Genomic DNA, 14403 nt, shown 5'->3' on the forward strand with positions numbered 1-14403 from the left:
TCAGGGCAACCGGTCGCGCTAACTTTCAGATTCGATCGGTTGCATATGAAATGTGGTGACTGATGGCTATAACCTCCCTATGGATCTTCCAATTGCTGAGCTGCATTTTCGATTATATTTCACCCCTTAATCCTTTGGTACCTGTGTTCTTTTCCAATGGTGAAGCAATCACAACATTTAAGAGAAGGAAAGGGCGAGAATCAATCTCTTGCCATTTTAAGTTTCTAGTAACAAAATAAAAAGTTAAGTAGCTAGCTAGATTAGAGAGTAATTATTTGCAGAAGCAATACACTATCTATCCTGCTTGAGTTGTGCATATGTATAACTAAGACTAATATCACCAAGTGATCGACTTGATGCAAAGAGATGGTCAATTATACCGTCTCATGTTTTATGCCTCTACTCTCTAGGAAACAAATGAGTGCCAGCTCATGTGCAGGGCCTAGCACTCATTTGCAGGGCTGCAGACTATTCAATTTGATCCAGCAGTCCATTGCTACATTGAGGAGGCCCATTTTAAATGGGGCTGTGGAGATTGAAATTTTGAGAGTGAACTTATAAAAATATCTCGTTGAGAAGTGAATATTCTGTTGAGAAGCATATTTTTTGTCAAAGAAGAAATATCTAGTAGAGGAGGGAATATTTTACGGTTTTTACCGAGGAGCATATTTCTTGTTTAGAGAAAATATCTCGTTGAGGAAGATCTAGTTATGGCGAAACCTTTCAAGGACAGATTAGCTCAAGAAGAGATTTGCTCAAGGGGAAATTTTCTCAAAGATAGATTAGCTCAAGGAGAGATTTGAATGAAATGCAATTTTCTCGAGGTGGGGAAGAATCCTCTCGAGGTGGATCTGGATGAGGCAGAATAGGTTAGCAAGCTTAACCAACTCTTCCGAGTCTGAGGTAAGTGGAAGCACTTTCCCACCATGTCTTAGGAGTGGCGTCGTGGACCCACTCATGCGTAACTTTCAGATCAAGTACGCCATTACTCGCACTAGTTAAAATATCCGCTCGAGCTTGTATATAAATACCTGGCGAAGTAAATTTTTTGGCAAGCAATCAACCCTGATACACACTACAACTCGAGCCATCACTAACTTGGGCATCCGAGTATCTTTTGCAGGAACACCCCATCTTTCTTTCGGAAGCTTCATTTGTTAAAAGATCCAATTCTAAAGACCATAAATCAATTATTTCTTTCTAGCAAAACTCTCGCTCCGCTCCAGTCAGAATACGTAGGTGAATGAATCTTCTGTAGAATTTTTCCGCACCAACAAGGACTTTTGCGATTGCATTTTGTATGTATATGTGCTTTGAGGGTTACTATGGACACTAAAGTATGATCTCTGGAGACCCAGACTAAAAGAACATGATAGAATGGCAATTTACAAGCAACCTTGCCAACCTCCCAACCTGAGAGGAGGAGACGACGCCGGGTTCTGTTGGCTGCTGGTGAGGGCTGGCAGCAGGGCCGGCCCTCCTGAGGGCTGCCGCCTGAGGCAGCCGCCTCAGGCCATCGGCTCTGGGGGGCCTCGGAAGTTATGTATATATGATACATAATAGGTATATAAAGATGTTTTGCTTTTACTGACACCAAAAGAAGTGTTGCTCCAGCGGGAGTGACCTTAGCATACGGAGGTCCAACCAAGGTTTGAGTCTCCCTCTTTACTTTTTCTATCTATTTTTCAATCAGTTAAGTGACTTAAATCAATGTCAATTCTTGGGCCCAAATCGAAAGCTTGCTCACCCATTCAGTTTTTTTTCCTATATCACATATGTTTTTTTTTTCTCTCCTTTTCCAATCACTTATGTTTAACTAGTTTTTTATTTCTGAAATTTATGTAGGAATAAATATTTATATACTTAAATTTCATATTTACTTTTATTCAAAATACATGATTTTATACTGTTATTTGGCGTGTGCATACACACACACACACACACACACACACACACACACACACACACACTATTATTAAGAGAAAAGACTCTGTTACTCAAAACTGAAAATTTTGAAAGATTTAACCCTGAACTATTAAAAAAATTTGACAATAAATTAAAGCACAAGGATAAATAGGACAATTATAAAATAGATTTTATTAAGAAAATTGAAAAGAAATGATTCCACAACTCTCACTTTTCTCTCTGCAATAACTACTCATTGAATCTATTTCTTTTGTAAATAACTTTTTTTTTTTACAATTAAAATTTTTCGCAGACTAGTATATATATATATATATATATATATATATATATAGGGGGCCACATTTTAATTCTTCGCCTCAGGCCTTTAGAATCTCAGGACCGGCCCTGGTTGGCAGTTGGGTGGCGTTGAGGATCTGGATAGAACTTTGCTCTTAGTTTGGTTTTCAATTCTTGATGTTCATGGTAGTTGATGGATAGAATAGGAAATTCTGGCCCAGAAATTAGAGAGTTAGGTCCCAAGAGATTATATTTGGGTTGGTTCATACTTCAGACTGTTTATGATTCAAATCCTAAGATAACAAATATCGGCCCAATAGACCAGACTTCTAAAAATTGTGTGACAGTGTGGGCTAGGCCTCCTCAGATTTTGGGCAGGACCTAGTCAGGGATAAGAAGAAAACAGAGGTAGATAGCACATCGTTTGGCAAACCACCACGGCACCACCAAAGAGTTTTATACTTTTTTTTTTTTTTTTTTTTTCGTTTTTTAAATCTGAAAATAACATTACAAAGATTGATCCCTAAGGACCATAAACATACAAGTATCAAAGTAGATCCAAATTTGGTCATGAAAATTGATCAGAAAATAATCTATGCATTGATTGTTCCTTTAATATGGCATACGTTAGCACCGCACGAGTTTTATGAGTCTTTGAAACCTGAGAAAGCTAATCACTCAAATTTTCTTTCCCCGTAAGTGTACTCTTTATTATATTTTGTGAAGTTCTAAGAAATGCTGGGAGAAAAAATTTAAAAATTAAAAGAATAGTGTGATCAATCGTTTGGTTCATTATTTTATTTTAAAATTCTGCTTAATTTAATGAATAAATTGTAGTCTAGAATGCTAATTGACCCTCTTAACGCTTCAAATGAGCTGTAGATCTAAAATTGCTCATCAAAATCAATCAGAAAGCAAGACTATAAATTCACAAAAGACATTGGACTTGAAGATTATGAAAAATTGTGTGAAATAAATGAATTATTCTTCTACTATACCGCACGTAGGACCTTAGGAGCTTAATAAATTGGTTGTCGATTGATTTTGATGAGCGATTTTGGAACTTAATTTACAAGCTTTTTGAGACATTGGACCAATCTTTTGTCTCAAAAATGCACGTTTTAACATATCTGTGAAGTAGAAATAAAAAATAAAAAGTGGGAAAAATAAAAGTTAAAAAGGAGTGTAAGAGCAACTCCAACAGATTTCCTATAATTTCTATATAATAGGGAAGCAAGAGTCAAAGTTTTAGCATTTTTTTCTTCTCTAACTCCAACTCCAACATATTTTCTATTTTACAGCAATCTCTAAAATCTTCATATTCTTCCTTAAAGTTTTAGAGATTGCTGTAAATTAGAGGTGGCAAAAGGGCCGACCCGGCCCATTTTAAGCGGGTCTAGTCTTGCTTCGTGCCGTGCTTGGGCCGGCCCATGTATTATAGTGCCGGGCTCGTGTCGGCCAATTTACTTAAACATTAAGCCCGGTCCGGCCCATATCGTACCGGGCCGTGCTCGTGCCGGATCAATAAACGGGCCGTGCTCGTGCCTACCCACTATAAAGCACGATTTTAAAATCTTAATTTGAATAAATAAAAATTAATTTTATTTAACTATTTAGAAAATTAAAATAAATTAAGTTATGTTCAAGTAAAACCCTAGTTTGTGTTTGGCCCAAACTCTAGGTTACTTGCTCTAGTGGTAATAGGGTTAAATTAGAAGGATTTAGATTCCTATTCAATGTACGATTACTTTCCTTGTATGATTGAGATTCTATGCATTGTAATCCTCTATATAAAGAGGCCCCTATTATCAATGAGAATACACAGCAAATTCCTCTTAAATTCAGTTTCTATACAACATGTTGTCAGCACGAGCCCTAACCCTAGCCCTAAAAACAAAAAACCCAAAAACCCTTCTCGCCAAAACTGCCGCAAGCTCCTAGCCCTTGTTAGCCATGCCCTATGCTGCCCCTGCAGCCCTTGCGCACCCGTGTGCCGCCTACTGCCCCTGCAGCATTGCCGCACGCCTGCTGCCCCCTGCAACACAACAGCACGCTCATTTCTGTGCAGATCAGTCTTCTTTCAGGCCCCGAAACGTCTTGTTGGGAACCTCTGATAAAAATACTTTCTGCATCAAAGTTGTTCATCTCTGTCTCTTATATCTGACCTCCAAATTTCAGCCATATTGGAGTCGTTTTGAGACATGTACACCATTCAAGGTGGGAGATGTTCAGCATGCTCGTTCCTGTGCATATCAGTCAGTTTGCAAGCCCCGAAACGCCTAGTTCAGAACTTCAGATCAAAATTCTTCCTTCATCACAGTTGTTCACGTCTGTCTCTTCTATCTAACCTCCAAATTTAAGCCCTATTGGAGTCGTTTTGAGACATGTACACCAATTGGAGTGAGAGCTGTTCAGAAGAGAATTTGCTCCGAATTTCAACAAGTTTGATTCGCCTAGGACTGAAGCTCGTCTGCAATCCTACAACGAGGATCAAATACGCTCTGCAATCCTAAGAGGTATGGTTTACTAAAATTTCCCGTTTTTGAAGTTTTTTTTATTCTTTTTCGCTTCTTTTTCTCAGGGACTTGCAACCTCCCTTCTTCTACCCCCCTTTCTTTATCATAGAGGAGACCAAATTAAGCCGAACTGTGGGGGTTCGTGCTCACCCCAAGCTTGGAGCTTGTAGAGTTATCCAAACTTAGAGTTTGTTGAGATAAAACGATCGACTGCAAACATCATTGTTTCGATCTAATCCAACCCCTCTTGGAATCGAATTTCTTGGAAGCGACTACGCTCAGAAATTTTATTTGTTTTCGTGGTAGCCTTTTTCACTCCGAAACTAACCCTAATTTCTTGTTCTCTTTCAGGATGAGTAACCTGAACAAATTGGACTTTGCTCAATTGGGAACAACTGGCTTTGAATATCACAGGTGGGTTCGTGATATCCGCCAGCATCTCAAGGCCGATGGAATCTTGGATACCATTCTCGAGCCTAGCCAGGACGTGCTAACTATTGAGCAAGCTCAAGCTTTGGAAGCAAATAGAGCAGCCTTAGAGGCAAATAAGGCGAAAGCCATCATCCTAATGACTCGTCATAAGGATGATTTGCTCTAATACGAGTGTATGAATGAAGAAGACCCCAGAAGGCTGTGGGTCTCACTCAAAGATAGATTTGGCAACGTTCGTGACTCCCTGCTTCCTGACCTAGAAGTGAGATGGCATAGCCTCCGCTTATGTGATTTCAAGTCAGTTCTTGACTACAACTCGGAAGCACTTCGTATTAAATCCTTAATGGAATTTTGTGGTAAAGAGATCACAAATGCGATGTTGATTGAGAAGACTCTCTCTACTTTCCTTGTCTCTGCATTGATGGTTGCTAAGAACTATCGAATCGATGTCACTACAAGATGAATTACAAGGTTTCATTAGCTCATTGGAGCTATGAATGTCGCTGAAAAACATGACAACATCCTTGTGAAGAACTATAATTCAAGATCCGTGGGAACAGAGCATATTCCGGAATCCAATTATAGTTGCGCCCCAAAGAGAGGGCGCCAAGAGCGAAACCCTAATCTTAGGAATACATTTGGACGTTCTGGTCCATATAATCGCTCTACTTGGGAAGGTAATCACCAAAATAGGCGAACACAGAACCGAAGAGGTAAACGTGGAAAGAGAGAGGGAGGCAATGCCTCTGGCCATGTTGGTGGCACCACCAACACTAAGAGCCATTTAAATGACGCTTTCAAAGCACCTCAATCAATGGAGTTTGAGAAAAGAGATGTATGTTCTCGATGTGGAGTGTCTGATCATTGGGCACACATTTGTAGAGCTCGTGGAGAAATTGTCACCGCCTACAAAGCATATTGTGAAGCAAGAGAAGCTCACTATATGGAACAAGAAGATCAAGAAGGTGATCTAGAGTGAAGGGTTAAAGACTACAAATCTGGCTGGGATCAATAGATCGCCAATTCTGTTTAAGTCTTTGTTTTTCCAAGAGATGTAATAGGCAATTGCCATATATTTTTATAGTAAATGCCAATGGTTTAGCTTTTCTTCAAAGTAGGCTCACTCAAAGTAAGTGTGATGTCTAGGAAGGTTCTGAGATTGGTGGTACTTAAGCGAGCCTTACTCCACCGACATCTTTCTACTCACCTGGTCACATTTATTTTTGAATTACCGAAAGAAGTTAGACGACTACCATTGTTTTGCATTAGTTATCATTTTGGATTAGATTTTGTTTAGTCAAAGAGACAAAGATGTAACTCCGTTGTCTTATGAATAAAATTTCGAGTTTTTTATGACTCCATTTTGATTATGAGCATATGACTTTTGTGACTACGATGGCTGGGCCATTAGTATTAATTCAAGGACATGGAATAGCTCCAGTTCCATTTGCCAAATGGCACCTTAATTACTGTCACATAAACTCTCTACCCCTCTAGGGTGAATCACACCTATGAATAGCCAACGGATTCCATGCGAAAGCGCATGTAGAGAACAGAAATGAGTTCCTTTGCAATACCTCTAATGATTGCGAACAAAGGTGCATCTTAGAGAAGTTTATGTGTCTCTCTAGTGGATTCTATGTCACTATTCGAGCTATTAATCCAATAAAGTTATGAGAGAAGATCTCTTGGATTTAGACACATATTGGCTTTGTCACGACAGGATAGATCATCCTAGTCATGATATAATGATCCTTCTACTAAAGACTTCATATGGACATCATTCCTTTCGAGCGAAACGAAGCATGAATCAAAAGTTGATTTCTGGACTAAGTGTGACCTACGTTGCTGCCTAGGGCACCGCCTCCGTCCACCACCAGCCTGGGGCTGGCACAGTCCCTATCCATGACACCATGGATAGCGTCCAACATGGTGATGGCGCCCCAGGTGATGCTGTAATCACCAACTTGCTTCAAATAGCGTTTCAGACGCTCAGCCCTAACCAAAATTATCATTGGTTACTTCTAAAGCCTCCCGCTCACTTTACAAAGCCCGTTCCTTAGGGAAATTAGGACTAAGACCGTCCTATGCAAAGGAAATGAACATATTCATTCTGTTCTTACATAGAATCCATGGGGATTTTGTGGATTGATTCAACCAACTTGAGAACGCTTAAATATTTCATGATATTGGTTGACACGCAAACACGCTGGTCACGTGTTGTGCCATTGTCCACCTATAAATGCTGCTTATGCTACACTCCTAGCACATATCATATGACAACGGGCTCACTCCCCAGATCATCCTATTCAGTCAATTGGATTTGAGTACGCTAAAGAGTTTACATCGAAAGACTTTCGATGGATATTGCAATGGGACTGATATGTTGGACATCACATTCCCATGTACACACCCAAATGGTCTTGCGGAAACGACTACGATGACAGTCCGGACATTGGTAATGCGTGCCAATCTCCTTATATCCACTTGGGGTGATGCAATATCTCATGCAGCTATGCTAATTCGTCTACGACCCACCACCACTCAATGTACCTCTGCGTTACAGCTAGTGACTAGGTACAAGAATCGTACTTATGCATATTTGAGTGAGCCATTTATGTGCCAATTGCGCCGCCACAGCGCTCTATGATGGGTTCTTACAGATGAATAGGTAACTATGTTGGATTTGAGACTCCAACAATCGTCCGCCACTTAATGCCCTTTCAAAGCGATCTCATTACCGCTAGATTTGCGGGTTGTCACCTTGATGAGACAGTCTTCCCGTCGTTAGGGGGAGATAAGAACACGGATGTTCAGTAGGAACGACAGGGATTGTCATGGCCTGTCCCCACTATGTCTCATCTCGATCCCTGTTAAAGTGACGAGATCACACAAATATGCTGCAAACAAACCTGCAAGGAAGGATGTCCCTATGAGAGGACGTAGCGCCACCCCACACGGAGGTGGGCATGGCGCCAACGCCAAAGAGAGTGGCACTCTGGCGTTACAGGCCATGGCCCCAGCTAGGATGCGTGGGAGGCCCGTAGGTTCGAAGGACACTTTAGCACATTCCAATCCTTTGATCATCAAGACTCAAAATCCGTCTCATGAGAATCTTCTGGGTTAGGGTTATCGTTGGGGGACGCCTCAACGTCAGAACCTATTCCTGAGAATATAGAGCTCTATAAAAATTACACTAGTGTACTTGAGACGTGGGATAGAAACTCCATCATAATTGATGACGTAGTTGCGTATTTCGTTGCGCATGAGTTTGTTGAGTCAGATGATATCGAACCACGCTCCGTTGATGAATGAATGCCAACGGAGAGAGATTTAGCCTAAATGGAAAGATGCGATCCAGGTTAAGATGGATTCTCTAACGAAGAGGAAGGTTTTCGAGCTAGAGATGCCAACACCTCCTAACATAAAACCTGTTGACTAATGGGTCTTCGTTAGAAAGCGTAGTGAGAAAAAGAGATGGTAATCTCGCCTTATGGCGCAAGGCTTCTCATAAAACGCCCTGAAATCGACTACGATGAGACAGATTCTCTCGTATTGGATGTCATTGCACTCCACTACCCTATCAGTTTGGTAGTTTCCGAATAACTGAACATGCAGCTTACAAATGTGGTCACTATGTATCTCTATAGGGATCTAGATACGGAATATACATGAAGGTTCATGGTGAACTTCATTTACCCAAGTCAAGTGGCTCTAGACCATGGAGCGCGTTTACAAAGAGGTTGAAACGCTCGCTAAAATGACTACTTGATTGGGAGGGGATATGCCCACGCGTTTCCATAACAAGTTTCGGATTCCATTGCGGTTCATGTTGGACATGATCTTCATTAGAAGCCCTTAAAGAGTTAAGGGAAACCGCTGAACACTTGAAATCCGATTTTGAGATTAAGGATTATGGGAGAACACGATTATGTCTTAGTTTGGAACTTGAGCATCGTGTCGATAGACGCTTAGGCATTTTGACAAAGTCAAACCTTCAAGCACCCCCATGATCGTCTGTAGTCTTGATCCTGAAAATGATCCTCTTCATCTAAAGGATGATGACGAAGATGTGCTAGAGGCAGAAGTGGCTTACTTGAGTACAATAGGTGCATTATTGTACTTAGCTCAATGCACAAGACCGGACATCTCATTTGCAGTGAACTTGTTAGCTAAGGTATAGCTTTGCGCCAACGCGACTCCATTTTGATTGGTGTAAAAGATATATTTCAGTACTTGAGATGTACGATTGATATGGGCTTGTTCTATCCTACAGAGAGATGATGGATTCGGATCCATCACACACCAGAAACGCCGCCAACGCTGGCCTGCATTCTCTATCCCCATCCCAAAACGATATAAGTGTTTTGGAAGGTTTTGCTGATGCTGGGTACCTCTCTGACCCACACAAAGGTCGCTCTCAAACTGGTTAAGTGTTCACCATGGGAAAAGACCATGATATCTTGGAGGTCTACAGAATAGACCGTTGCTATATCTTCGAACCATGCAGAGATTATTGCTCTTCACGAAGTGGTTCGTGAATGTTTATGGATTGGATCCATAATCACGCATGTTCGAACAATTGTGGTTTGAAGTCTACCATAAGATGAGCCTACGAGCATTTAGGATAATGCTGTTCATTTTGAACAAATGAAGCTAGGCTACATCAAAAGCGACAACACCAAGCATAATCAACAACAACAGACTCTCCTCAAGATTAAAGTGAATTAGGTTCAATCTGAGGAAAATATGGCAGACTTGTTTACTAAGTCATTGCCCAAATCCACGTTCGAGAAACATGTGGCAAGAATTGGCTTAAGGAAATTATCTGAACTCCCATGATCGTAGTCATCAGGGGGAGACGCAGACATCAGGGGGAGATATCTACATGTTCACCTCGAAACGTGAAGGGTGTGTTGTGCTCTTTTTCCCCTTCGACCGAGGTTATTTTTGTCCCACTGGGTTTTTGTTAATCGGCAAGGTTTTTAACGAGGCAACGAGAGAAGCATCGCGTTTGGGCAACACAAGGGGGAGTGTTCAAGTAAAACCCTAGTTTGTGTTTGGCCCAAACTCTAGGTTACTTGCTCTAGTGGTAATATGGTTAAATTAGAAGGATTTAGATTCCTATTCAATGTACGATTACTTTCCTTGTATGATTGAGATTCTATGCATTGTAATCCTCTATATAAAGAGGCCCCTATTATCAATGAGAATACACAGCAAATTCCTCTCAAATTCAGTTTCTCTACAACAAGTTCTACAATATTTTTCTTAATCTTAGCTTTTTAAGATTAGTTTTCTAATATTTTTTTTATATTCCACTACAAGAAAGAAAGAAAGAAAAAAATAACTCAAAATATATTGTTTGTAGTATATTATTGTGAGATTAATCTTTATTAATATAATGATAAAGATTTAGTATCATATTATTCTTTTCTTCATTCTATAGTTGTATTATTATGAGATTAGAAAAAATACTTTATGTCAAAACAAGGATATAATGTTTTATTTCACTATTTTGACAATATAAAGAAATAGCATTAGTGGAATTGTTATGAGATTTTAAATAAAGAGGTCTAATATTCAAATCTCATCATTGTGGTTTTTAAATATTTTTAAAAACAAAATGAAATTTTGTGTTTGTAACGGGCCGGCCCACAATATGTCTTGCTCGGGCCGGGCCGGGCCACTAAAGGGCTTGGGCCGTGCCGGGCCTCTTTTAAACGTGCCGGGCCTGTATCGTGCTCGTGCTTAGCGGCCCGTTTGTCACCTCTACTGTAAATATAGAGAATTTGGTTTTCTCTTTCCTCACTTTCCCTAAAATAGGGATAGTTACAGGGAATCTGTTGGAGTAAAAGAGACTCATTTTCCCCTAAAGTAGAGAAAAATCAAAGGGCTAAATACTAGTTAGTACCCTGTGGTTTAGGTCTAAAATCAATTCAGTCCCTGGACTTCTAATTTCATCAAAAACACCCCTACACTTTTAATTTTAATCTAATAGGTCCAATTTGTTAATATTCTGTTATCGGTTCAAGTTATAGTTGGATTATTTGTTGAAAAACTATTTATTTTTAATAGTAGGACTCACTCCTAAATTGACTATGCAGACCACCTCGACACCACATCATAAAACATAGGCCATATATGAGCCACATTAACAAGTTAAATAACTCAATTGTCGAAAAACTAACAAATTAGACCTATTAGATCAAAATTGAAAGTGCAGGGGTGTTTTTGATGAAATTAGAAGTTCAGGGACTGAATTGATTTTGGACCTAAACCACAGGGTAGTAATTTGTATTTAGCCCAAAATCAAAATATGGGGAAATTATTAGAGTTGCTCTCGAGTAATCTTTATTGGAAAAATTAGTCGTCAGGAGAGTGATTTATTCATATTTTTATTTCTTTACATAAAAAAATCTAGTTAATTTCATTAAATGAATTCAAGTTCCATGTATTTGGGGACCCTCTCGGGATACTAATTTCGAAATGAGCTATAGGATTTGAATTGTTTGTAGAAAGTTATTCGAAAGCCCATTGTGGCATTCTTATCGTACTTTATCGTGAAACATAATAGTTTTTTCCAATCAATTTGACATATTAATCATCTTAACTAAAATTCTAAATTTGAATATGCTTGCTTTGCAATGATATAATACTTACTGACTTAAAACAAAGGAAGCAATAAGCATTCTGCCGTGACTGCCTCATGTGCTAGGTTTATTCCTTCAATCCTTTATAGACCTCTCATCTATTTGAATAATTTGCTTCATCCTACAATGATGATCAAAACAGAACCAAACGTCCATTGAGAAGAATTAGAAAAGTATAAACCCAGAGAGTGGATATTCGATAGCAGAGACACTCATTACTACTGTACAAGCTTGGCAACTTGGTACAATATTAGAGATGCAAGAATCCAGACCTGCATTCGTGACTAGAATCTAGGGGTGGGCGTCCAGACCCGAAAGACCGAAGACCTGACCCGGACCAAGCAAAAAAGCCCGATTCGGTTTGATTTTAGTATGGAAAATCTCAGTTCGGTGCAAAGCCCGACCCGAATGTATATTTTTGGTTTGGTCTCAGGCTTCAAATATTCGGAGACCAAAAACTTGACCTGACCCGATTTCTCCTCCATCTCAGCGAAACCATCTTTTCCCAAGCTAGCTCCTTCTCTTCCTAAACCTTTCCCCTCCATCTCAGCCTCTCGAAACTCTCCTCCCAAGCCAGCTCCTCCTCCCCCTCCATACTCAAATTTGCAGTGGCTCCTGAAGCAAACCAAAGAAATACCGGAGTCTCCAGTCTCCACATATGAAGAAGCAGAATTTCAGCAAACACCCATAAACCATGTGAAACAAAGAAATCAAATTTGGGCTTTTGTTGGAATCAGAAAAAGTGACAAGACTATGAGGATTATAGTGGAAGCCATGAACTTTGTGAAGGAGTCCATGTCAGAAAATAGCTAAATTATGCTACTGTGACAAGCAACATGGAATTAGAGAATTGAAAAGAACATGGAAATTGATTGAATCATTGGAAAGCAGAATTTCAGAAGAAACCCAGAACCTATATGAAACAAAGTATAAAAATTTAAGCATGGGACATGGGAACACAGAGAAAAGAGTTGCTTTGAGTAATCTTATCTTGGGAACCAGTGAAGCTGAGAAAGCAACAGCTGGGAATTGAAAGAGTTTTTTTTGGCCAAAAGGAATTCCAGATCTAATTACACAGACCTCATGCTCCCTAGACGCAAGATGTTGATTTGATGAATATATGGTACACTACTACAAAAATTCAATCAGACGACGCCTCTCACACGACGCATCATAATTTTCCGTCGTCTGATTGATTTTTATTTTTTCAGACGTCGTTTTTACAAAATTTGTCATCTAATATGGACTTGTGAATTAGTTCAGACAGCGTTTAAGGAAAAAACCGTTGTGTGACGCTTAAAAAATTGAGCGGCAAGTTTCCCACCATGAAAGTGGTGCCAAATCCCATCTCAAACCCCAAATTTTCTTCCCAACATGTATTAATCATAAGACAAAAAATAATAAAACTGTGGTCTGATCAATATGTTTGGCTGAAGGAGGAAGATTTCCCATCACCATAATAAAACTGTGGTCTGATCAAAGAGGAAAGTCAAATTGATTGGAGACAAATTCCAAATTTAAAATGGTTGCATTCAGACCACATTTTTATAAAATTCTGTTGTGTGAGTCTTTGTCCAAATTGATATAGTCGGGCTTGAAGCCTTGACACTCGAGCAAAACAATAATAAAAATACCCACAGCTCCTCAATCTCTCAACAACGCCTCACTCTCTCTCTCTTTCGACACAGCTCCATAACAAAGCCCACAACTATCAGTGCCTCCTCACTTCAACTAGCATATCTCTTTGTTCTTGACAGTGTCGAAATGCATCAGATCTAAAACCTAGACCTCTCTATCTCCTCTCTCCTCTTTCCCTCTATCTTCTACCCTTAGACCCCAAATCCATCATTTTGAAACCTTGGACCTCTCTTCTCTCTCCTCTCCCCGACAACCAAACCAGTTGCCGCCTCATAGGATGGATGGTGAATTCATCCCATCACTCTCGCTTCAAAACAGACCGGAGAGAGCCCCCTCTTCTCCAATTCTTCAAGTCCTCTTTCTCTTACATAATCCAAGGCAGCCTCTCTATATATGTTTGCAGAAAAACCAGAAGCTTGAGCTCCTTTGACCCCATGAACGGGTCAAGAAGATCGAGTCGGTGCCTAGCATAGATGACGAAGAACCCCATCGCAACTGATTCTCTCCCGAAAGGTAAATGTCCCCAATTGAATCTTTGTTAGAGTTGGATCTCGAGATACTTCGCATCTGTGGTAACCTCTCCATTATTTCTGATTTTCATGTTGCCATTATCGGCAGTTGTCTCCCCTCTCCTCTCTCATGCTCATCAATTGTGTTGATCTTTGATTGTAATTTGGTACCGTATTTATGTGGATTTCGTACCGTATTGATTCGTTTTTCTTTTTGGGCTCAAGAACTAATTTTGATTCTCTTTTCTTTCTGGGTATTCAAGATTTCATAAGAGAAGGAACTTCCCCAAATGGGTCTCTCAGATGCGGCCCAGAAATGGTTTCAGCTCAAATCCTCAAATAGGCATCCACCCAGTGCTCTGTCTTTTCATGGCAGACTATTTGTTCATTCTTCTCTTGTTATATGTTTTTGTTGTTCCATTTGCTCAGTTTTTGTGAATTTTCTTGACTAAT

This window comes from Rosa chinensis, chromosome 6 (genome assembly GCF_002994745.2).
Source record: "Rosa chinensis cultivar Old Blush chromosome 6, RchiOBHm-V2, whole genome shotgun sequence".
Classification (NCBI taxonomy): Eukaryota; Viridiplantae; Streptophyta; class Magnoliopsida; order Rosales; family Rosaceae; genus Rosa; species Rosa chinensis.